Below are 25,930 nucleotides of genomic sequence, written 5' to 3'. Positions count from 1 at the left end.
CCATTAATCTTTGTCGCGTTGCTCAAAAGTTAACAAGGGAAAATACTTTAGACGCCTACTGTATACTCTCATTTCGGGATAAACTATAGCTGCCCGTTATTTATTTTATAAACAGTATATCACGTAACGTACCCTTTTAGTTCGGATGAAAAATTTCCTTTTTTTTTCTAGTCTCTGATAAACTCACCAGCAGCGACTGAATCCAAACGACTATAGTTAAAAAATTCGTGTGAAAAGCCAGATGTTGTCGTCTAATTAATTTAAATTAAATACGACTCTGTTTTTACCCATATAAATTTATTTTTATTGAAAAAATACGTTTTATACATTTTATACGGTTATTTTTTTATTGCTTTGACGGATATGTCGACTGCGTTATAAAAGTGGCTCACCCCTATAACTTTTTTATTTATTCAAATAAAAAAACGGGATTTGGTATATTAGTATATGACATAAATTAGGACTGATTGACGTATTCAATTGTCTTTGGTCACTTCCTGTTTCACCGGAAATGACTACAACTTTTGATTGTTAAATGGCACCCTCGGTATATTTCTACTTAATTCGATAGGAAATGACACTCTGAATAGAATATTACCTATGTCAACTTTTGGCATATTTGCATATGGTTTATTTGAAATTATAAACTGCTATTCATAGCGACAATTTGACTTAAAATACCAAGTGTGTGGTATCAAATTATTCGTAAAAAAATGCTTTTTTTCAAATATGCTAATGAGCCAACCTTGTTCTATTTGAAAAAATTGAGATATGATTTAAAATACGATTTGGGCATCTTTTAACCGACCAGGACAAGACACGAAAAATATTAAACGATCAAATCTATTTTTCCAAGGTTCCTTAATTAAAAATTTGCGTTTTTAACACAGCCCATATAAATACACTCTAGATTGAAATTTAAAAAAAAAATACTCTAGATTGAAATTTAAAATACGATTTAATGTAATTTTCTATCGTTTTACATTGTCATTTCCTATCGAATAAAGTAAAAATATACCGAGAGTGCCATTTAAAAATCAAAAGTAGTAGTCATTGAAGGATTTGAGGGACATGTTTAAAAAAGTGTAGTTTAAAATGTTGAAAAAGTAATAAATTAACAAATAATTTGATTCACTTTCATGAAATTTGTATTAAAATATCAGTATTTTTGATAAACACGTGGACTGCTCACACATATGCGTCGCGTCACTAGATATTTCTAGGCTGATTTCGTCTCGCTAGCTCGTCGGTCTGTGTCACGGCCTTGAATAATTACGTCTTGCACGAGTTATGTACTCTCTTTATGCCATAATGAACACTTTGTAATATCCGCAACTGGTCTTTGTATATCAGCACTTTTCCAGAAAATGACATAAGAATAATTGTTAATGTTGCGAAATTGAACGAAAAGAGAATTGAAAAAAAAAGAAAATATTGAGAAATAAATATGCCAGGGCACTCAAATGACTTACCCTTTTTTTGCCCACACTTTTAGGATGCGCGTAACGTTTTTGCGAAAAAATAGTACCAGAAAAATAGAAACAGTGTCGGATCTCTGCACTAGTGTTTGCGACTTGGTCTCTGCACACCGGCCGAATTGCGAATGTCTTCTCGTAGTACGCGCACTTTTATCGCGCGCACTGGGCAATAGAGAAATCATCTGAGTTTGAATTTTGAAACGAAATTTAATTTAATTTAATGATTTATGCGATCATTCTCAACCAAACAATTAATAATCGAGTAATGTAAAGAAAAATAAACAAAAAATTAAACTACTTATTTTTGCACATCACTTATATTGTATAAATGATTAAATATTGTAAACCCAAACCCAATTAAAGAAAACTAAAAAAAAAGAATAATGAGATGCATGAACAGTTAATCCGATCAAATAGTTTGTAGTAAATTCGTACCGTGAAATGGGGTGACTTTGCCTCTTGGGGTGACTTTTCCAAATTCCGTCCGAAAATATGTTAGACGTAGCCGTAGCCACTACTTGAAAAGAACGCGTTATGTGTTATCGGTAAATTATGGGTGGATGCGCCCCACGTCTCGAAAAGTCGCTAAACGCTTGCCGTCAGTTGCGATGTAGCATTTACAGTGCTGTGAAGCCAAATCTGTTTTTAAAGCCTATTTTGTGCGTTTCAAACTTAGTTTAGTTAACCACGCTATATTGAGGTAAGTATTATGCAGAAGTTCGTTATAATATTGAGGGTGATGAAGCATATTTTACGTAATTATGCTTTTAAATGGGGTGGCTTTGGTCTATCAATAAGAATAAGGAAGAGGACAAAGACACCCCATATAAGCAACTAACTTTGCCCATCCAGTTTTTTACTTTTTATATATATTATATATATATATATATATATATATATATATATATATATATATATATATATATATTTGTTTAATAAACAAAAAAGCGTATTATTGTTGTGTTGTCCTTATTACCACTTATAGCATAGACCATGCGCATTTGAGAAAATACAACAATTTTTGAAATAAACACGATTTAAAATTCAGAATTGGGTAAAGTCACCCCACTTCACGGTAATATACTTTCGCCGAAAATAAAGTTTTTAGTTTTATTGTATTTATTTAAATCAAGTCGGAAACATGCAGGCTTAACTGGCGCAGTCGATAGGATTAGACAAAGTGTTTCACTTCAAAACGAACATTTGAATTTTTCGACTATATAGTTTCTCAATGAAGTTTTATTAGTTGCAGTAGTTGCTATTGCAAAAAACAAAGAATGACGCAACTTTATTAGTGGCGTCATTCTTTGTTTTTTTTATGGACACATATAACAAGTAGTGCGTTTTAGTGTTGGGGGTTCCTATAAATCTGTCTGCAAAGGAAATTCTAAAATATCACGAAGTTTTATCATTCATGAATTCCTTTTTTGCTATAGGATTAGCCCATTTCTTTTTAGATTGTGATTAAGAATATACCACCAATCATCTAATGATTGTCTTTCGTAACCGCTATCAATTGGGAACGGTTCCAGAGATAGTGTTTCTAATTATGTTTGTGTTTAGGCGTCTTATCTCTTCCCACCCAAACCAAAGTTCACATTTTTCGATAAATTCGTCTTTGGAATAAAGAGCAGCTCGAGAATGTCCCAAAAAAATATTAACGTGCATACTAAACTTTTTTAAGAAATACGACGCAATGGTGATTTTGGTTATATCTATACAATTAGGGTTCAGAACTGGGAAATCCGGGTTCTTTTGGGACATCAAAGAACCGGAACTCGAAATTATTAATTCCCGGTTCTTTCGGCACTTTCGGGACTCGGTAATAATAATTAAAAACATATTTTTTGTTACGTGCGAAAGACTTTTTATACTTTCTAACGGTCGAACCGGAATTCCCGGTTCCGAAAAACAGCTCCGGTTCCGGAAACCCTACATACAATAAACTAATGGTCGTCGTATTACACGCACCAGCTCATCTAGCCGATTGAGGAAGCTAGACGAACACTCAAAATTCTACGACAAATACATAGTTCCTAATTTTTGAAAAGTTGGATAATTCATGTAGTAAAATTTACGAATTTACAAAATTTACGAATGGTTAGTATTCTAAGGTGGGTATTCTAATAAAACAAATATCTTTTATTTCACATTTTATAAACCATTTTTTTCTTTAAATTTTTAAACTACAGTGTGCTTAAGGGTATTACAATACATTTAAGCGTCTAATTCGATGGCACTATCGCGCTAAAACCAATATATCGAATTTAATAGCTTAAAGCTCTATTTTAAAAAGGGTAGAAAAGAGGGTTTGCGGCGATCGATGAGGTTGGCAAAAACGTTCGACGGTCATCCGACCCTATTTTTTTTCTCCATTTTTTACAACCCTCGAACGGCGGACATAAATTAATAGTCGCGGTCGCCGAAGCATCTGTTTCGTAAATTGCAAATTGATTCTGTAAACACGACAATCAACGTCTTTATTGTTGTTTTATAGATTTAAATAGCATAAGTTTGTTATTTTATAGAATTAAATAAAATAAGTTTGTGGTTTTATAGACTTAAATAAGATAGAATGAGGTTGATATTTTAGTACACAAATCCAAAATCTTAACCTCACTCACAGGTTTAAGTATCTCGGCTCTGTTGTCAATAACATATGGGACTGCGACGAGGAAATTAAAATTCGAATCGGCATGGCCAAAACAAAGTTTTGAATGCTTCAGAATATCCCCCTACAACAACGTTTACCATTGTGCTTACCTCCGACTAAGAGTAATTATGTACTCCATAGTACTATCAAAGAATATTATAGTTTTTGGTACTATGTATGGCCCATCCTGTTGTATGGTGCGGAAACATGGCCAATCAAAGTAAAGTCCCTAAATCGCAATCGTATCGAAGCGTTTGAGTTGTGGACTCTCCGCAAACTATTTAAGATCTCGTCTATCGATCAGATTTAAAACGAAGAAGTCCTGCGAAAAGCTGGTGTCGAAAGACGATTGCTTAATATAGTAAAGACCCGGAAAATGTCATATTTGGGGCACATTTTGAGAAGAACTCGCTGCGCCATCGCCATTCCGAAACCAGGCCTGCAGGGCAAAATTGAGGGTCGAAGAGGGCAAGGAAGAAAACAGCACGCATGGCTCCGGAACATCAGGGATTGGAGCGGGATACCGGACGCGATAACCATATTCCGACGGGCAGAAGACAATAACCCTACAATCAATTGAAGAGAGTGTACAAATGATCTCCAACGTGCAAGATTGCATATGGGACCGTAAGAAGAAGAAATATCATAAAATTGCACAAAATTTTCAGTTTTCTTATATAACAGTAATAACTAATAACCGAACAGTTAATTGTGTATATTAAATTTTAGGACATTTTAATAATAAATTTCTAAAGTAGAACTTCATTTAACATCCTTTATATTCTGAGCTTGTGATAAGTTACTAAATTTATTGGAAAATAAACTCAAGTTTCGTTGGTACCTATAACGGAATATGAAGGCTCTAGATAACAAGAAACATGTTAAGTACCATTCTAAAATAGATGGAGCTGAGTCATTCGTGAAACCAGAACTACCCTTTACCGTTTTCACCATTTGACCCATTTTCTTCGTTCTGTAAAGCTAAATTCTTAAGATCCATCTTCTTCTTTCTGGTTCAATCAATACTTTCAATATTTACAATCATTCAATACTTTCGGTAGTGACTAATTTTTGTTCAATGGTGGTGCAGTTCATCAATCAGAAACCAAAGGATGGGTTTTCAAAGTAAAATGAATAAAAAAATTGAGATTTTTAATGAAAATAATATCAAATTTTTAAGTAATCGATCACGAAAAAATTTACATGAACACAAGTAATGAAAAAAGTATAGGTAAAAATTTCACATCAAACAACATAAACCAACTTAACTGAATTTGAGACAAGAGCCCTAAAATATTAAATTAAAAATGCAAATATCTATTAAAACGTAACATAATAAATATTATAGGAACTTCAAAAGAGAAAAGAAGCAAGAACAATAAAAGAAACAGCATCATTACTTATTTAGAAGAGTTTCATTTCGATCGCTACAACGTATCAAAGGACTTTCTCACGTAACAAAAAAATATTTTTTTTTTAATTATTGTTACCGAGGCCCGGTTCTGTGATGATCAAAGAGATCTGAACCCTAATTACTATTAGTACTAAAACATTTTCAATGTTTTAGATGTAAAAATCGAGGTAATATTCAAACGAAAATATAACTGTTATGTTATGTAGGTATGTTCTCATTTATAATTGGCATTATTTTTAACTTACTTTACAAAAAAAAATATTTTTAAACTAGTAGGGATAATAGTCCTAAAAAATTAAAAATAAATATTTTGTGTAAATAAATTTCGTATTAATCAAACAGTTTATCAACATTTGTCAAGTGTAACTACTTTAAAAACACTATGTATTGTTGGGAACTCGAGCTGTCAGAAAAAGAAAACTATATCGCCTTTGCGCTTTAGTTCGCAGACATCAAAGTAAACTCCCCTTGTCGTTCTTTCAATCTTCCATAGAACCACTTTAAAATTTTTAGGACTCGAAAAAAAAAAGGTGAGAAGCAAAAAGAGAATGGGAATATTCTTGTATCCTAGTTATAAAAGTTTGTCAGAACTTATTTCTCTTATGTTTTTATGTTGAAAATTCGCTATTCTTTATTTTGTTGGCACTTTTATATTCACAAGGAAAATATAAATGGAGCTATAATATATAATAATAAAATAAAGATTTTTTTTCAAAACTAGGGTCACATAAATTGTATATGTTACAGTAAAAGTTGGAAATCAGTGATTGTTAACAATTACTAGTAAAAGCTCACATTCACTGATTTGCTAAGACTACGCCAGTAAAAGTTCAACAGCTATTTTTGAAATCAACTTTTACTAGTGAATGTCAGCATTCCCTGGACAATAGGAGTGAGTTTGAAAGATTCAGTTAGCGCGGTTGCCACATGTTGTAAAATATAAGAATAAATAAGGATAAGTTGAATAATAGGCAATATAAAGATAACATTAAATTGGGCTAAACGTTGGCAACGTTGACGGACATCTGGCGTAAATTCGCATTGTTTTTTGTGGTTATGTATAATAGTTTCGTTATCATTGTAAAAAGTGCTGTGCGGTATTTTCCCTATGGAAGAAATTTTCTGTGAAAAATTAAGCCAAACTAAGCACTCGCAAGAATGTAATAATGCTTGTTTTTCATTCTTTGCAATATAATGAAATCATAGCAAAAGTTAAGTATGCAAGAGAAAAATATAAGGAACCTAGTGACTATGAACTTATTAAACGTTTTGATATACCGTATGATCGAATAAAAACGGCGTCCAGTTGGCTTGGAAATGACGATCGATGGCATTTCCTATATAAATTTACATATAAAATGACAGCGATCTTCATTTCATAGCCATCGCTGACGCCGTTTTTATTCGATCATACCTTACTTAAAATAGCGGGTTTGAAAAAACGAATAACTCCCGGTTGAAGAAAATTCGGGCATACTTTATTTTGTCCACGGTGAAGAACTTTATTAAAAAAACACCTTGTACCAATAAGTAATCTTATGTTTATAAATGTTTTTTTTAATTGATTTGTACGCTTCAAAATGTTTACTATGTTTTCTCTTTTTATATTTTTAGAAAGTTATATCGTTATTTAATAATTATTATTTAATAAATATACTAAAGAAGTAAATTGTAATTTTGAGATATGTGGATCAACTTGAATATTGAGGTGATCCAATATATATCTTAAAAGTTTTATTTGTTCTAACTCTCAACAACATTCTTCACCACTCGCCCTGTACAATAGTAAATGTTACTTTCACTAGTGAATGTTAGAAATTACTAGGAAAAGTCGACAAATCTCTTTAAAATACCACATTCTCTGGTCCAATGCGTAAATGTTAGTATTTCCTAGTGAATGTTAACAATCACTGAATTTTCGACTTTCACTGAAAACATATACATCTTTATGTATTTTTTTTTTTGGTCTTTACCAATACCTATAGAGCTATGCCGTTGTTTTATACTATATACCATTTAATTCCTAATATTCCCACAGAATCTGCATTCGCCGTTGTTTCTTAGCTTTAATCTACTGAGATTTTCCTCAGTAAAAAATTGAGATTTGGTATGTTAATATATGATATAAATTAGGATTGATTGACGTATTCACTTGTTTTCTGTCACTTTCTGTTTCGCCGGAAATAACTACAACTTTTGATTTTTAAATGGTACCTTCGGTTTTTTGTTGCTTTATTCGATACAAGATGATACTCTGAATAGAATGACATATCATATGACAACTTTGACATTTTCGAATATGGTTAATTTGAAATTGCAACATGCGATTCAAAACGACAATTTGACTCGAAATACCAAGTGTGTGGTACCAAATTATTCGTAAAAAAATGCTTTTTCCAAATATGCTAATGAGCCACCCTCGTTCCATTTGAAAAAATTGAGGTATGATTAAAAATACGATTTGGATATTTTTTAACCAGCCAGGACAAGACAGAAATAACATTAGAAGATCAAATCTATTTTTCCAAGACTCCTTGATTAAAAATTAGTGTTTTTAACACAGCCATGGCACTCTAGACTGAAATTTAAAATTCAATTTTGTTTTAAGCAAAAATGTCAAAAGTTGACATATGATATGTCGTTCTATTCAGAATGTCATTTTCTATCGAATAAAGTAGAAAAATACCGAGGGTGCCATTTAAAAATCAAAAGTTGTAGTAATTTCCGGCGAAACAAGAAGTGAAAACAATTGAATACGTCAATCAATCCTAAATTATGTCATATACTAACATACCAAATCTCGTTTTTTTATCTGATAAAATAAAAAAAGTTATAGGGGTGAGCCACTTTTGAGACGCACCCGGTATTAATAATATCTAAAAACTACTCTAAAGTTTGACACCAAAGATGGTAAAACATTAGAAAACGTAAAAATAAACTCGTATAACAGAAAACATTATATTTTCATGTCTCCTCTATATTGGATAAGGCACACACTGTCACCGGAGAGATTCCGTTTGACAAATCTCGATAAACTGCAGACTACTACAACAACCAGTCGTAATACACTTCAACGGTGTCCCGTAACATCCTATTAGCATACATATAGAGCCAAGAAGCCAAATTTTGGAATCTGTCTTCATAAATTGTAGGTAAAATGGAGAACGGTCGCCATAAATTTCCAGTCGCTTCGACCGGTAAACGTGAAGTTTTCCGTTTTGCAACTCCACTTTTTTAGGAAAAGCTATTCGGCTCTTATTTTCCCTGCCTTCGCCGCGATTAATTGAACATCCCAGTAATTTATTGGAAGGACCAGTAAATTTTAGTTTAATTAAAAAGTATTGTAGGTGGGAACATTTATTTCATGGGATAAATCTGTAGCACCGCCCGGTATCGTTATATGTCTTGGTGCAATTCCCTGGCCACGACACTACAGTCAGGGACAAGACGATGAGTGAGATGCTTCTTAGACCAAGCCAAGTGCTAGGGGGGATTTCCCCCAGCACCTGATCAGGAGCTTCCCCACCAACGACAAGGTCTTGCATCTCCTAGGGGAAGTACCCTGGATATACCACGAACAACAGTCAAGGATGCCTGGAATCGGCATATGGAAACCGGAAATTTCACCAGGAGAGTGGGTTCCGGAAGAAACCGGAAGACAAATGCAATTGACGACCGCCTTATTGTGTTGAAACGTTTCGAAATCGTAGAATTATAGCGTTTCAGAATCAACGTGTGCTACAAGCCGTGCGTAGAACTCAAGTCAGTGAGAGAACAATCCGACGAAGACTAAAAGAAAACAGCTTGTCTGCAAGAAGGCCTGCCACAGGACCCCAGCTACTTCCAAGACATCGTCGAGCACGTCTTCAGTTTGCGCGTTTACATGTGAATTGGGATATTGAGCATTGGACTAAAGTCCTTTTCACGGATGAATTGCGGTTTTGCCTGCGAAGCATTTTTCCGAGACGTTCGTTTTAAAGTAGCGTGTATCTCCAATACAAACAGAGATAATGTAGTGGTTAAAAAAACAAAATGCTCACAAAAGACGAGGCTACAATGTGATTTGATTAGCAATAGCTACTACCGCTGCTGCACCCTACAGGGTGTTTCAAAGTTGAGGCAAAAAACTTCGTCTTATTGTTGTACCCTGTATATGCTCAAAATAAATTCGGAATAAAAATTTCTCTCGTAGCATCCGTTAAGAAGGAATTAATTTACAACTTAAAAAAAAAACATTAAAATCATGAGTCATCAAACAATTTTTAGACTAACGTTGATATTTTGATGAAAATTTGTGTCTGGGAGTTTTTTGACATGAGATATTTGATTTTGATGTCAATATGACTCGTACTTGTAGAGGGCACCACCTACGTATTTTTAACTGGTTTCAAGAGTAATAACTTTTCATCTGTACCTGTATAAAACTACTGCTAAAAAATATACATTTACGATGTTTTTTTTACGTAAATAAGTCTCTTGGTTAAAATCGGCTGGTCCAAAATTGTTCAAATTCGGCATTAGTATTCAACATAGGCAGACCTTTAAAAAACCTATTTACGACTTCGTTGTAAAATCAATAGGAAAACCAATATCTCCATAGTTCAAAATTCCTATAGATCCTATATTTCCAACGATAATGCATCACCCTGTATATGATCTAGGCGAGTAGATCTGCCAATGCCGTATGCCCAATAATAATTCATACAGATAACCCATTTACATAATCTAGTACACATAAAATAGGACCCTAACCATGATTAACCTGTATATTACAACCCACGTTTTAATTTTTTCAATAAAAAAGTGACATGGCAGCCATTTCAATTCCATTAAATTTACAAAAGACATAAAAATAGAACGGCTTATTTCTAACTCTTTTTGCGTTAGTAACGAGAAAATCACTAAAACATTAGTTCGTTCCGATTTATTGTATAAACCGACCAATGACCAATTACAAATAAATTGTTTTCGCTTCCCAGTACGCTGGAAACGATTTACAGACGTCTTTAGAGAACCAGCAGAAAGGTTTTGTTGAGATGAAATTTTAAGTTCCTTCAGAAACTTTGGAACATTTTATTCAACTGGTGCAAAACAATTACTTTTTAGAGAGACTTTATTTGTATGCTTGATAACAAAATTCCAAGTATGTTAAGAAATTATCTAATTAATGTTCTCAATTTCAAATATTTTCAAAATGATAGATATATTTTGAAAGATTTAATGTAAAAGCAATAAAGCACTAATTCACCACAATACACAAAAGCACTTTTGAACACTGAACGCGCATTTTGCTAACCATGTAATATCATCATTAATTCCCGTTTTTTTCGGCACTTTCGGGACTCGGTAAAATTAATAAAAAAATATTTTTTGTTACATGCGAAAGGCCATGATACTTTCTAGCGGTCGAAATCAAACTCTTCTAAATAAGAAGTGATGCTATATTATTATTCTTACACCCTAGTTCTTTTAAAGTTCCTATAATGTTTACCAGAAGAATGTAGAATGAGTGGGAGGGGGGTTAATCACTCAACACCAGAACGCCTCATCACTGAGTGCGCCGAGACTACAACCATTTATGCCATAAACTTTGGTACGACTGATATTGGAGATGGAGAACTACCCTCTGTCAAACCGTCCCAGATACTGGCTTTGGGGGGACTTGGAAATCCCGGTTCCTTAGAGAATCCCTTAGAATCCTTTAGAGAATTCCTTAGAGAAATTAGGGTTCAGAACAAGGGAAATCCGGGTTTTGTCAAAATGTCATTATATCAACATTTTGATAGTTTCAGCAGCGTTTTTTACCTTTTGATCGCTTTTCTAAAAATGCCTTTATTCTAAAGAGGAAAAACACTGCTAAGAATATCAAAATGTTGATCTAATAACACTTTGACGTTTATACTATTACGTCAAAAGCAACTTTTTTCCAAAACATACAATGACTTCACTGAAGCGTCGTTTCTTATTCACTGTCAATCTATTCAGTCTATTCAAATTCATATCCTAATTACTAGATATTAATGCATCTGGAATTGTGGTATTCTGGTATATTGTCGATTTTAGAATAAACTAATCGTTTCTATCTTATTTTTTGTCAGAATGTTCATAATTAAGAGGGCTAGTAATACCATGTTAGAAAAATAAGGTAATTAAGTGCTTATATTTTCGTATTTATTATAATATTGCTAATATCTTCGGTCTGTAAAAAAAAGATGCGGTTTTCGGTGACTTTTTAAGCTTTTGTTACTGTTTACCATCAGCTAAAATTACATATTATACTATCGCATTTAATTTTTTTGAAAAAACGCGCAATGTTTGTTGAGTTGTAAGACAGTGCCCCCCTAGCGTCCACATTCAAAAGCTTTTTATTATAGTTTATATGGTATAATATATAGTAACAAACGCTATTTTAAACGAGCCCCCGTTTATTGGATTCCGTTTGTCCAGTCCGGAGTTACTAATATTTAAATTGAATCAGATCTAACCTCCCCCCACCACTTTATTTTAACAGATAGGGGAAAATGCTTCTAAGAGAAAATATTCAAAATTTACTGAAGATTATGAAGCTATTATTTATAGTACCAGTTATCTAGGCAAAATTGTGTAAAAACTCCATTTTCTTATTTTTTATAGCAGTTGCGTTCACTAGCGGCCGTTCTACAAACTGAAAATAATTTTCAGCAATTTCTCATAGCCTCTTTGTTAATAAATATTTTTTTTCACAGGCCCTACGACTTTCCGAGATACAGCCGAGAGCTATTCTTAATGGGACACCCTGTACTGATAATAATTCTAATAATTCTGCGTGTCGCACTTGTACGCTACTTGTAGAGTATTGACTATTTTATCCAAGTCGGAATTGGAAGTAAGATCAAAAAAGTAAGATGAAAGTTGCTTCAAAGTAGTCTGGCTGTCAACTTCCTTGGACTCTATGAAGCCTTCCAACTCGACTTTGATAAAACAGTTGATAGCATAGAAAAAACGGAAAAGTGAGACGCGCGCAACATCCAAACATGTAATTATTATAATTATGTGGCAGCAAAACCAGTTGACTTGGTCCAAGTAGACTTGGACGCTGCGCGCGTCTTACTTGGAGGTTGTTTGGATATTACCAACTGATTTAAATCGGTTGATACGATCCAAGTGGTGTTCAAGTAAGACGCGCGCAGCGTCCAAGTGTTTTTGATCCAAGTACACTTTTGCCGTGCCAACTAGGATTTTAGGACTGCTAAAAAAAATAACTTATAAAAACGACAAATAGAAGAAAATTGTAATATTTGGGTAAGATCACATCTCCTGCAATACAGATTACAGTACAGGAAAAATATTGTAGGGAGAAGAAAATATTCTTGGTCAAAAGCCATAAGAACTTATTTGTTGATAGCAACACAATTACTCCGAGCCGCAGTAAACAAAAACGATAAATTACCCAATATAGTAACCAACATCTGGAAGCACATACGCCTCTGAAGAAGAAAGAGGGTCTCTATAACACCTAATGGCATTCTTATATTATTTCCAAGTGTGAGCCCGGAGGCAATTTATTTGTAATTGCTTATCGATTGGTTTAAACAAAGACTGACTGATGTGCCGGCGGTCTCTGCAAATTTCCACTCGGTTCGTTCGGTGAACGTGGAATTTTCCGTTTTATAACTCACTTTTTACGTGAAAAATGGTTTACTCCTCATTTCCGCGCTGTAACCTACGGCTAATTGTATCTCCCAATTTCTGTGATATATTGTCAGTTATTTTTCACGTCAAAAAGCTATCCAGATTTTAAAAATGACCTTATATGAACAGATATCTTTTTTTAGGTTAATTGTAATATTTTTGATCCATGTATGTTATATTTCATCGATATAGTACGGTCACGTACGGTATGCTCGAAAATAGATCGGCGTCTTGTTGGCTTGCTAATGACGGTCGATGACATTTCTCATATAATTTTACATATAAAATGGTAGCGATCTTTATTTAATACACATCGCTCATCGCTGATTTTTCGATCTTATTGTATACATATATTATGTACATTTTTAAATCAAAGTATAAACGAGAATACGGAAAACGAAAGAAACGGAAAACATTTTAGAACAAGCAAAATTTTTTATGAAGAATGCATTTGCCAATATCAATGTCAATAATAAAAATGTTCAATGTCAATAATAAATCAAATTCCTCTTGTAAAGGCAATCCGGGGACATACTGTATGTAAAATATGTAATTAAATTCTTAAAGGTTAAAAACAAAATCTATCTTAAATAAGATAGACAATAAAGCTATGATTCTTTTATTCTCTATGACAGAAAAATATAAAAGGCTGAAAAAATATTTTATTGTACGGAATTTTTCCATCTATATTAAATAACTTTCAAGAGCATGTCCATGTATACTGTCATGTGTGAAGCTGCATAAAATGGAATTTTTCTTTATATACTTTTATTCATTTTATTTTCTATAAAAAGCTCATTTTAAATTTACCGGAATAAATTATTTAAAAAAAATGTACTTTTCAAATGTCAGTTTCAATTGTTATTCTTTTCAAATTTGAATTAAAAAGAAAATGAATTAAAGATTAATTTCCGGCTATCTAGTATTGAAAACTATGTAGATTAATCAATATAATAAATTAAATAATCATATTTTCATGTATTATTACGAAAATCATAACGAAATGACCATTTGGGTTATGATGAAAAGGTGAAGTTCTCATATATTGGGTCTGCATCGTGGTTGGAAACATAAGAAATCCCATGCAAATTTTGAACTATCCAAATATTGGCGCCCATGTTGATTTTACAGCAAAGTCATAAATACGGTTTTAAAGGTCTGCATATGATAAATGCACATTTCAAATGTGAACAATTTTGGACAAACCGATTTTATCCAATTTAAAAGAAAACTGCATCTATTTTTAAATTAAAATTGATCAGATAAAACCAGACCTAAGAAAATTGTAATATTTTGTATGTTGTCACATGGTTGGTTAGGTTCTTCTTCTTATCACTTCCTCTCCTGCCGAAGGTTGGCGATCCAAATGGCAATTGTGGCTCTGGAAACTGCAGCCCGGAACATTTCCGCAGACGAGCGTTCAAACCATCTCCTTAAATCTTTTAGCCATGAGTTCTGGCGTATTCCTATTGATCTTTTCCCTTGCACTTTGCCCTCTATTATGAGGCGCAGTATTTCGTATCTATGACCTCTCATCACATGATCATTGCATTTTTCTTTCCTTGCTAGTGTTCAGTATCTCTTTTTGTTTCTGCATGCGCTGGAGTTTGGTTCTAATTTCATCGTTGGTGATCCTTTGTACCCAGAGATTTGCAGCATCCGTCTGTACACATACATTTCAAAGGCTTCTATTCTCTTTTCGGTCTGTGAATCCAGTGTCCAGCTCTCACATCCATAGAGTAACACAGAGAAGACGTAGCATCTGGCCATTCGAGTTCTCAGTTCTACACTGAGGTCTCGTCTTGTAAAAAATGATTTCATACTCACGAAGATTTTTCTCGCTTGCTCAATTCTTGAAAATATTACTCTTTTCGGGTCGCGCTGACTATTAATGTTAGCTCCTAAATACTTTATTGAGGTCACTTGTTCGATTGTTTGTCCCTTGACAAGCTGGTGTGCATTTATTTGAGCCTTAGAAAAGAGCAATAGTTTGGTCTTGGAGACATGGAGATGCAGTCCAAACATCTCACTATAGTGGACTACGGAATCTATGATGCTTTGCAGTTCTTGTATATCGTTGGCTATTACAACCGTATCATCGGCATATCTGATATTGTTTATTAGGATTCCATTGAACTTGATTCCGCCCTGGATTCGATCCAGTGCTTCTCTAAATATAGTCTCCGAGTACAGGTTAAACAGGATATTATTATTAGTTAGGTTAGGTTAAGTTTATTTAATAATAAGGTTAGGACTTCTCCAAAATTGTTCAAAAAATTAATTCTTTAAAAAAAATATATTTATGACTTTGCTGTAAAACTAACGGGGAAATCACTATTTGGACAGTTCAAAATTTGCACTGGATTTTCTATGTGTCCAATGACGATTCACTACCCGCTGGAATGGAAAAGGTGGAAACGTAACTTGGAGAATAAACCAGAAGATATATTTGTGACGTTATAGAGAAGCTGACCAAAATAGGCAAAGAAAATAAAGTCCTCCTACTCTGGGTGCCCGCTCACCAAGGGATAGAAGGCAATGAAAAAGCAAACAATCTAGCTAGAAAAGGAGCGGACACTCCCCACTAACTGGACCAGGACCGTTCTGCTTTCCAAGCGGAACTGAAGAACATGGAAAACTCCATCCGTAACCTGGAATGGGAATCGTACAATAGTGTAAGATACTCGAAAAATTTCCTCAAAACCGACCGAGAAAAATCAAAGATTTTCCTTGATTTAAGTAAAGACAATAATCGGATTGTCTCGGAGTTTCTAAAAGGACACTATCTTCTGAACGAACACCTCTATAGATTGAAACTCAGAAACAACGGAAAATACAGATTCTGTGACGAAAAGGGGGAAAAGCTGGCAGTCCCAGACACTGACTTTTGTCAAAGCCCTGAGACTGTATAATGAATTACATACAATATGCATAGCAACAATATACATACATTATAGCAACACACAATATAATTGTAAGATCACGGCGATTTTAACTAATTAAACATTCTACATTATACAAATGACGTTGCTGTAAAATTTTTGTAGTGTTATTAAATAGTGTATTGTAGTTTGTAGTTATTTCATAAATTAGTTAAGTGTATCAGAGTGTGTCTTAAACAATATTTAGATGTCTCAATTAATTCGAGCAACTTTTACAGCAAATGGTTTGTTTATTCAGGGCTAAATGTTTACATCCTATTATAAAATGCGTAGAATAATAAAACTAGAGCACTCTAGTCAAATAAATTTCTACGATTATTTCACACAGGTCTGTCACAGATGTCGCCAGATCTCCTTAATTCTAATTTACAATCCAATTAAAAAATATATAACCAAAAATATTTACATTCTCTCAATTAAAGCCAATTAAAATGATTCTCATAGTAAATAATTCCAAATATGTTCTGCCACTATATATATATCGACATAAAACGCAGTACTTTTTTAATATTTTTTTGAATGTACCAACACTTAATGAATGCGAAGCTATCGTAGCGGTATTAAAACGGAAGTATTACACATTTATTGATAAGTTTTGCACTTAAAACTAATAAGATATAACTTTATGAAAATACAACATTAATTCTGGATAACGTAATCATCAAATGATCTCCAGGAATTGTAGGTGCATGTAGATGTGCATTGTATGGGAAGGGGAAGTTAACCAAACCGACCTTATAGATTTATTGTGTCCCCCTTTTATTAATTATTACTTATCATACAGTCTCAGGGATTTAACAAAACCCAGTATCTGAGACGGTTTTACAGAGGTAATCTTCGATAGCAGTCGTATCAAAGTTTATAGCACGAATGGTTGTCGTCTCGGCGTATTCAGTGGTGAGGTGTTTTGGTGTTTCCCTATTTTCCCCACAGAATTTGTATTCGCCGTTGTTTTTTAGCTTCATTCTACTAAGGTGTTCATTGTGGAGATAGTGTCCCCTTAAAAACCTCGTAACTATCGGAAGATTGTTCTTACTTACATAATCTTTGATTTTTCTTGATGTAACATTGTCGTAAGTACTGTGACATATTTTCGAGTGTCTTAGACCACTGGAAGATTCCCATTCCAGGTTCGGATGGAGTCTTCTAGATTCTTGAGTTGTAATTTAAGTTGGTTTCCACTTGGAAATTAGAACGGTTCTGATCCAATTAGTGGAGTGTTCGCTTCTTTTCAAGCTAGATCGTCTGCTTTTTCATTGCTTTCTAACCCTCGACTGGAATTCAGAGTAGAAGCATCCAATTGTATATGTAGCTACATAAATATATTGAAAATCAAATTCAAAGAATCCAAGAGTTATAACAGCTTTAAGTTACCTAAGCCCAATTTATTTCTCCATTCCAACTAGTATTGAATAATAGCATGAAAATGAAAATTGTGGTTTTCTTTTCCGAAACCCACGCAACTAACGAAGATGAAAACGAAACAATTTTCATACATCAAAATTGTTTCGTTTTCTTAGAAAATAGTATGTTTTTAATTAGGAAACAAAGAAATTATATTTTCAGTATTTTCTTATATCTGGCCCGACCAATCTGTAGGGAAAAGAGAGACACATCAAAACCACTAGAATAACCACATAATATCAAAACCTAATATTACATGTTATAGGAATATTGTAGGAACTATAACTATTTGTGTTATATATAGATGCTTTTCTATTTGTTTTTTTTAACATACTACGAGTACATATAAAAACATGAAATAACAATCCTCATTTTTTTTTTGAATGTGGTAGACAATGATTCAGTATTGAAAATAAAAGGATTTCGGACTTCCATTGTCTTTATTTATTTTGATTAACACAACGTTTCGGTCAGAAGGATCACTGACCGTTATCAAGTTTAAACTAAACTAATGCAACACTACTGAGCTTTTTATACTCCGGTCAGGCATTCACCCATGAAAAAGTCAACCGTGGTTGTCTACATTGAATGCATATCGTAGGTATTTCGGTACTAGGCTTGCTAAAAATGTTGTTATTGTTTCAATAAAGACGGCATCTTTGAATTTACGCTTTTTCCAATGAGGTTTCCCTATGGACAACCCGAGCGTCTGACCACATTCAAACATGGTCTGCAATACCTGACTTCATTGTTTCACCTTATTGTACATGTTTCCTGTGCTCGCCGAGTCGCACATTATGAGGACGTTTATTCTCTCCAATATACGACTCACCGCATTCACAAGGAACCTGGTAGACCCACTCTTTCTCTTGTTTCGATGATTCCGGTCTTGTTTTTGTTAAGACACTTCTTAGAGTCGATCCGGACTTGAAGACAGTTTTAATTTTATACTTTTTCGCTATTCGCCTGATCTTTTTTCAAAACTTCGTTCTCCAGCAATTGAAATGATATAAATATCCAAGGATTTTATAAGGAAGGACATAAGAACCAATTAAGGTGACGATAATTTAGGTGACAGTCAATTTAGTACCCCATTGCAACTTGCACTAGATAATAAAATATAAATAAAAATACAAGATTGTTGTTTTCTTTACAATACCAGCACAACTAATGATAAACAAACATCCTTGATTCTGGTCAATATTTATCTTCCAAAGTCGCCGTTCTCCAGCAATTAAAATTAGATAAATTTTCAAGAGTTGTAACGGCCTTAAGTGACATAAGGACCAATTTAGTTTCCCATTACAACTTGCACTAGATACTACAAATACACGACAAGAAAATTGTTGCTTTTTTCACAATACCTGCACAACCAACGAAGACAGAACATGAATTACAGATGCAACAAAATCGGTTGTTTTGTATACATAATAGTATCAAAACAAAACCGTACTAATAGAAGAAATCCTAATTTTTTCACAGGAAATAAAAATTATCGCAAGGAATGTAAGTACTATTTTATAGATAACAAAGGGAAAATACTTACAGGACTTGCTTTTATCTATTCCGACGAATCCATATCGTAGAAAAAGCTTAGATAAACATACCAAAAATCACTAAAAGGGACCAGTAGGTTAGGAGGCCAAAATCCTACCTTATTACGAAACAGTCATTTCGTAAAAACAGGCTATGTTAATATTTCATACAACGTGAGATTTTTTTTCTGATTCTTTCAATTTCATTTCGATCATTATTGGAATCATTATATTATCAACCATGATGAATGTGGTAAAAATATGTTACCTACCTTTACATTTAGTACTAGCATACACCTACTACAGATTGAGTAGCTAAGGAGAATTTGATCATATTTTTATTATTAACAATTTAACAATACTATCGTGAGGTTTGTACTTAATATTGTCTAGGAACTCTGAAAGGCCAATAGTGCTTGAAATTATTATAATATGAGACCTATTCTTCTATTCTGTATTCTTTTCTAGTTTAGTTTAGTGTGTTACTAATCCTAAAAAGAAGAAATAAAAATTCTTCTTATGCTTAATGCCAATTTTATTATTTATTATATTATGGCATTAATTATTTCAAATGATAACTTATACAATTTTAATATGTAGTCCATTTACCGTTGAGTTATAGTCCATTTATCGTTGAGTTATAGTCCATTTATCGTCCAGTATAAGTCCATGTATCGTTGAAATATTATAATATAATTGTTTTTTAAGTGGACAGGTATTACATTAAAGATATATCTAGTCTCTTCCTATCCTATTCTCTATCTATCTTTGGGTGATCGGTGATCGTTCTTTACAAATATAGATTAGGAAGTATGATTTCTATTTATAATTAAATAAAAAAATAAAAGAATTAATTAGAATTGACAGTAAAAATTAAAGGTAAAACAAGATAACTTCCACGAAAATATCCTTTATTCTGGGCAACATTTATCTTCAAAAGTTTTCGTTCCTCAGCAATTAAAATTACATAAATATCCAAGGATTATTGCGGCCTTAAGTAGTGACATAAGGACCAATCTAATACCCCATTGCAATTTGCACTAGATAATACAAATAAAAGTACAAGAAAATTGTTGTTTTGGTTTCTTTGACTCTAAGCAACATTTATCTTAATAAGTTTTTCTCCTAGGTATTCTCTCTAATTCTCCAGCAATTAAAATTACATAAATATCCAAGAATTTTAACGGCCTTGAGTGGCATAAGGACCAATTTAGTTTCCCATTGCAACTTGCACTAGATACTACAAATACACGACCAGAAAATTGTTGTTTTTTCACAATACCCGCACAATCAACGAAGACAGAACATGAAACTACAGATGCAACGAAAATCGGTTGTTTTTTTGTATACATAATAGTATCAAAACAAAAATGTAGTAATAGAAGAAATCCTAAATTTTTCACAGGAAATAGAAATGATCGTAAGGATTGTACCATTTTCTAGATAACAGATAGGAAATACTTACAGGACTTGCTTTTATCTGCTCCGACCAATCCATAGCGTAGGAAAAGCGCGGAGAAACACAGGAAAATCACTAAAAGGGCCCCGTGGGCCGGGGGTCCGGGACCCCACCGTCTCAGTATCATGTCGCACTACACTGGGACCGTCCCGATGGGCACTCCCGATCCGTGGGTCATCTCCGGGCCGGGTCCTGGCACCCGGTTCCCCAAGATGGACGCTAGTTTGGCCGTAGTAGAGACACGAGTCCGGCGTTTGTAAATTTACGGCGGACGTCCGTCCGCGCAATGCCGTTATCGATTCGGCGGCGTCGCCGACGACAACGACGGCGGCGGCGGCGGTGGCGGGGTTGCCGGCTCCGGGGTTGTTTGGCGGCGGTCGCGAATGAGCCGGCAATGAGGCAAAGTATGTTTTCCTGACAAATAAAAAACTACGACACAACTTGATCTTATTCTGTAATCAGACTAATGTTAGATCTGCAAGATCTAGACAAAGGCGAAGGCAATGCAAGACATACGCGAGACCAAAACCCAACATGCAAGACTCTTTTAACATTCTCTTTATTACAGATCTATTGTATGTTCCCCTTTCTTGAGTTATAACTTAGCCAAGGAAAGAGAGGGGACGGGTAATACCAGTAGAAATTTTGTGAGCGCTAAATCATTGGGCTCCTCGCCAAGACCGAAAAGTGTTTTGTGAAAAGTGAGTCTTGGTCCTTTCTCTCATTACGGCTCTTACAGTTGTAAGCACAACAAAACACCATATTTAAATAATAAAAATTTCAAGTCTTTAAAAAGCTTTTTACAGCACAAACTACAAAAAAACACGCAATCGGACACCATTTTTAGGAGCCACGCCATCACAAAACTTGATAATGGCCGTAGATGTCGATTACGCGTCCTCCTCTTTCCTTGTCTAAGAGTTATAAGAAGTTAAAACTCATCATAAAGCACCAGAACTTTGTCAAAAGCCAGTATCTGAGACGGCTCCACAGAGGCCAGCTCTCCATCTCCGACATCAGCCATGCCAAAGTTTTTGGCAGGAACGGTTATTGTCGTCTCAGCGCACTCAATGGTAAGATGTTCGGGTGTCCCCCATTTTCCCCCAGAATCTTCATTCGCCGTTGTTTCTCAGCATTAACCTTTTGAGATGCTCGTTGAAAAGACGGTGTCCTGTTAGAGATCCCGTGACAATCCGAAGGTTGTTCTTACTTGAATCTAGGAAAAGCTTTGATTTTTCTCGGTCGTAAGTTCTGAGAAACTTTTCGGGTGTCTTAGATCATTGGAAGATTCCCATTCCAGGTTACAGATGAATAGTGATGTAAAATTACCGCTAATTTATAAATCGGTAATATTACGTAATATTACGGTAACATTGGTAATTCAAAAAAGAACAGCTTTTTAAATAATATTTTTTTTTAATTCAAAACTAATAAAAAAAGGAAAAGGACGTTTGTTAACCTAGTCAGAGTCAGAGTCGCCTATGTTATTCAGAGTCGCTTATGTTATTCGAGCAAAGCCGGTGTCAAGACTATAAAATTTCTTTGTCAAAAGATTTTATTTTAAAAGATATTTTATGAGGAATTTGACAGTGTAATATGTTTGATTTTATAAAATATTGTAATTAACACTGTCAAATTTTTCACCAAATATCTTTTTTATAAGATCTTTGACAAAGAAAGTTTGTAGTGTACTAGCGGTCTACCTAGTAATAGAGTGGACAATAGTAAATCATCCCCAAACTCGTCATCTGATACTTCTTTTCTTTCGTTAATTGTGTCAAGAAGTATATTACTTCGAAATAGATATCTTCTTCTTTTCCATTTCTTTGTCAGCAGCTTCTACCATTCTTGGATGTTCTCTATTTGCCAATAACTAAAATTTACTAATTATAGTTATGGGCAATATAAGTTTGTTTTCCGCTCCTTTCCACGGTAAATCGGTTTCTTCTTGACCGATGAACAAATCCATCCGAGTAATAAAGGTTCTTTTGGTTGCGGCTGTTGATGATGGTAAATTTAAAATATCCACAGCCAACATACTCATTTTAGAGCTGGGTAAATGAAAAAGAGTAGAGCGGAAAAAAGCAATATTTCCAATGTTACCGATCTTGTGGTAATATTACTAAAATTACCGGTAACATTACCGCGGTAATGTTACCCTTTACATCACTGCAGATGAAGTCCTCCAGGTTATTGAGTTCCGCTTTAAGTTGGTTTCCGCTTGGAAAGCAGAACGGTTCTGGTCCAGTTAGCGGAGTGTTCGCTCATTTTCTAGCTAGATCGTTTGTTTTTTCATTGCTTTCTATCCCTTAGCGAGCGGGCACCCAGAGTAGGATGACTTTATTTCCTTTACCTAATTTGTTCAGCTCCTCTAGGCTCTAGGTATTTTTTGACAACTTCGAACTGAAGCTTCGTTGACCGATTTTAGTGCTGTTTGACTATCGGATAAGATGACTATTTCTTGTTTTCGATAGTTTCTATCTAAGATAAATTGTATACTGAGGTTGGTGCCCACTGATTCGTAGTATTTAATTTTCGGCCGAAATACTTCTATCCATGTCCCTCCTTTGGTTTTGGAAGCATCAGTATACCACCTTATGGTATGATCCGTTACATGCTGAGCAAACGTTTCTCTCTTCCAATCCATTTTATTGCTCAATACTACAGTGAGGTGTTTTTCAAAGTTGTACATTCTTGGTATGTCATCTACTGGGGGATAATATTTGATACTAAAAATAAAGAAATATTAATTACTTACCCTTTCCCCCCATTAGCCCAGACAAATTAGACAAATCTTTAAAATGCTTTAAAAGATTTAAAAATACCCGCAGATGGGTGACAAGAAACAAAAAACATTAGACAATCAAAACTCTTTTTCCAAGGCTCCTTGATTAGTGTTTTTAATACAGCCAAGACACTCTAGATTGAAATTTAAAATACGATTCTTTTTTAAAAGAAAATGTCAAAAGTTGACATATCATTCTATTCAGAGTATCATTTTCTATCAAATAAAGTAGAAATATACCGAGGGTGCTATTTGAGAAACAAAAGTTGTAGTCATTTTCGGTGAATCAGGAAGTGACCAAAAATAATCGGATATTTTTTTTAATTTATGTCATATACTATATGTCAAAACTTTGATAGTATATGACATAAATTATGTCATATACTATCAAAGTTTTAGGGGTGAGCCACTTTCGAAACGCACCCGGTATATCAGTCATATTGCCTAATTCACTTTTAGGAAAATCCATGCTATAAAATAAAAAATCAATATAACATTTAATTTACAAATTAATTTTAGTAATTGGCTATTCGTTTCGGAGACCTAGGTCATCATTATTAGACCAGAACTACAACGCAGATCAGACTACAACCAGACCAGAAAAAGGAAAATAATAATTATAAACATTTTGAATTATATAAATATATTTTTAAAAATATTTCTTAAATATTCCAACATAAGAAAATATAAATATAGCACATAACATTTTAGTTTAAAAGCGTGTTAGAAAAAGGATTTTCCGAAAATAGAGCGAGAAATTTGAAATTTCCAGCCAAGGAAGCCGTTTCTAGCATCTGTACACCAATTTAAAGATAGTTTTAAAATGACACCTTCATTCTACAGTCCCCATAAACTATAATTTAGGAACACAATTTTGTCGCTTAAAAGGAAAACAATGACAAGATGTTTCAAAAAATGTATGTGAAATAGATTTTTCCTTCTTTATAAAAAACAATGTCTATCTCGAGAAATATAACAAGAAAAAGAAGAGAAACTTCCTTATTTAAAAATGATTCCATGTTAATGGCGCCTTCTATTGTGGGGGATGGATTAATATAGGCTCAGTTATATAATTGAACTCTTAATTTTAAATATGAAAACCGTCTTAAGAGTATTAAGAGTCCTACTTGTCACTAGTGATGATTTCACCAGTCCCAAAAAGTAGCAAAAATAAGCTTTCGGCCTTTAACGTGTTATGTAAAATGGCTAGGTATTTTTACACAAATGAAGAAGGAAATTAAAGATAAATGATTATACTATATCCGTACCGTAGCACATTTTAGACAACTTCTTTATTTTTAAGATTTTGATGGTCAAACATCAACAAAATATTCCTTATGTTTGGATTAAATTTTCTCAAAAATAAAGACATAATTTAAAATTCCGTTACAATACGGAAATAGATTGAAGTTTTGTGATTACAGTGATATATAATTTATATGGTTTGGTAACAAATTGCTCGTTATTTTATGGTAAATGCTGAAGCTCTGCTAACCTTAATCAAGTTTTGATCAAAGCACGTGAGTTTGGAATTTTGGGTGTGGCTTAACATGACAGGATCGGGCTAAGCAGGCAGATTTCTGAAATATAATATAATATTGAAACGCATGGTGTTATTGATGACATGCAACGAAAGTTGTTTTAATTTCTCTTTTATAATAATATAATATATATAAAATAGATTTGAGTGTCTGGAAACGATTAATCCTTTTTAATCCTTCTATAATTAGTGTTAATTTTTGATAAGTTTTATGTCAATTTTTAGTAACTGACGTCTAGAGATTGGCCTCGACAAAATTATCATCGATTTTCATTCCCCAGCCGTCTTTGACGCCGTTTTTTCTCGATCAAATGGTATAATAATTGAATAAATATTAGATTAAATTAACGCATAAATCAATAATATTTTAACGAATTATTAGTAATTTATTATATGTTTTATAAGTTAAAATAAAAAGTAACCACTGGATAGAAAAAGTCAACATCTAGTCTCGAGCATGTCACCGCATTATTGCTGCAAATGCATTTTTCAATGTATTTAAAACAATAATGCATTATTTCTCTAGCCAGTGTTGACTAGTGTTATCAATTTGTATATTGGCACTTAAAATTAGTAAAACAAAAACTATTATCTATGGATGTGATATGCAAGATAAACGATCAGTAAGTAGTTAATCCTAAAATAAACAGTATTAATTACAATTAAAAAATAAGTCATATTTCTTTTCATGGAGCTATTAGAAATATACTTATAACATTCACAGAATCGTTCATCAAAGCTGACCAAGTACGATTTTGGTTAACTGTATACTGTATAACAAATAGTTTAAATAAAACAAAGAAAATTACAGTTGGGGGTTGGAACCTTTGGTGTTACACAGCAAAATAAAACACTAAATCACCACAATACACCAAAACACTTTTACTTTTACACTGGACGCGCGTTTCGCTAACCATGTTAGCACCATCAGCAGATGATTAAGAGTCAAAAGACTCAGTCCTAATCATCTGTTGATGATGCTAACATGGTTAGCGAAACCGGCGAAACGCGCGTCCAGTGTAAAAGTAAAAGTATTTTGGTGCATTGTG

At 33.6% G+C, this 25,930-nt stretch overlaps 1 pseudogene; it reads right to left on the bottom strand.

Annotated features, from left to right (window-relative positions):
* LOC115879682 overlaps nucleotides 1-20,779 on the bottom strand; it is a 107,234-nt pseudogene extending 86,455 nt beyond the window's left edge.
* Nucleotides 20,780-25,930: the final 5,151 nt, after the last annotated feature.

Source organism: Sitophilus oryzae, unplaced genomic scaffold (genome assembly GCF_002938485.1).
Source record: "Sitophilus oryzae breed Bouriz unplaced genomic scaffold, Soryzae_2.0 scaffold_1583_pilon_pilon, whole genome shotgun sequence".
NCBI lineage: Eukaryota > Metazoa > Arthropoda > Insecta > Coleoptera > Curculionidae > Sitophilus > Sitophilus oryzae.
Note: the sequence above shows the minus strand (reverse complement) of the source record. Positions and strands in the feature narration are given on the sequence as shown.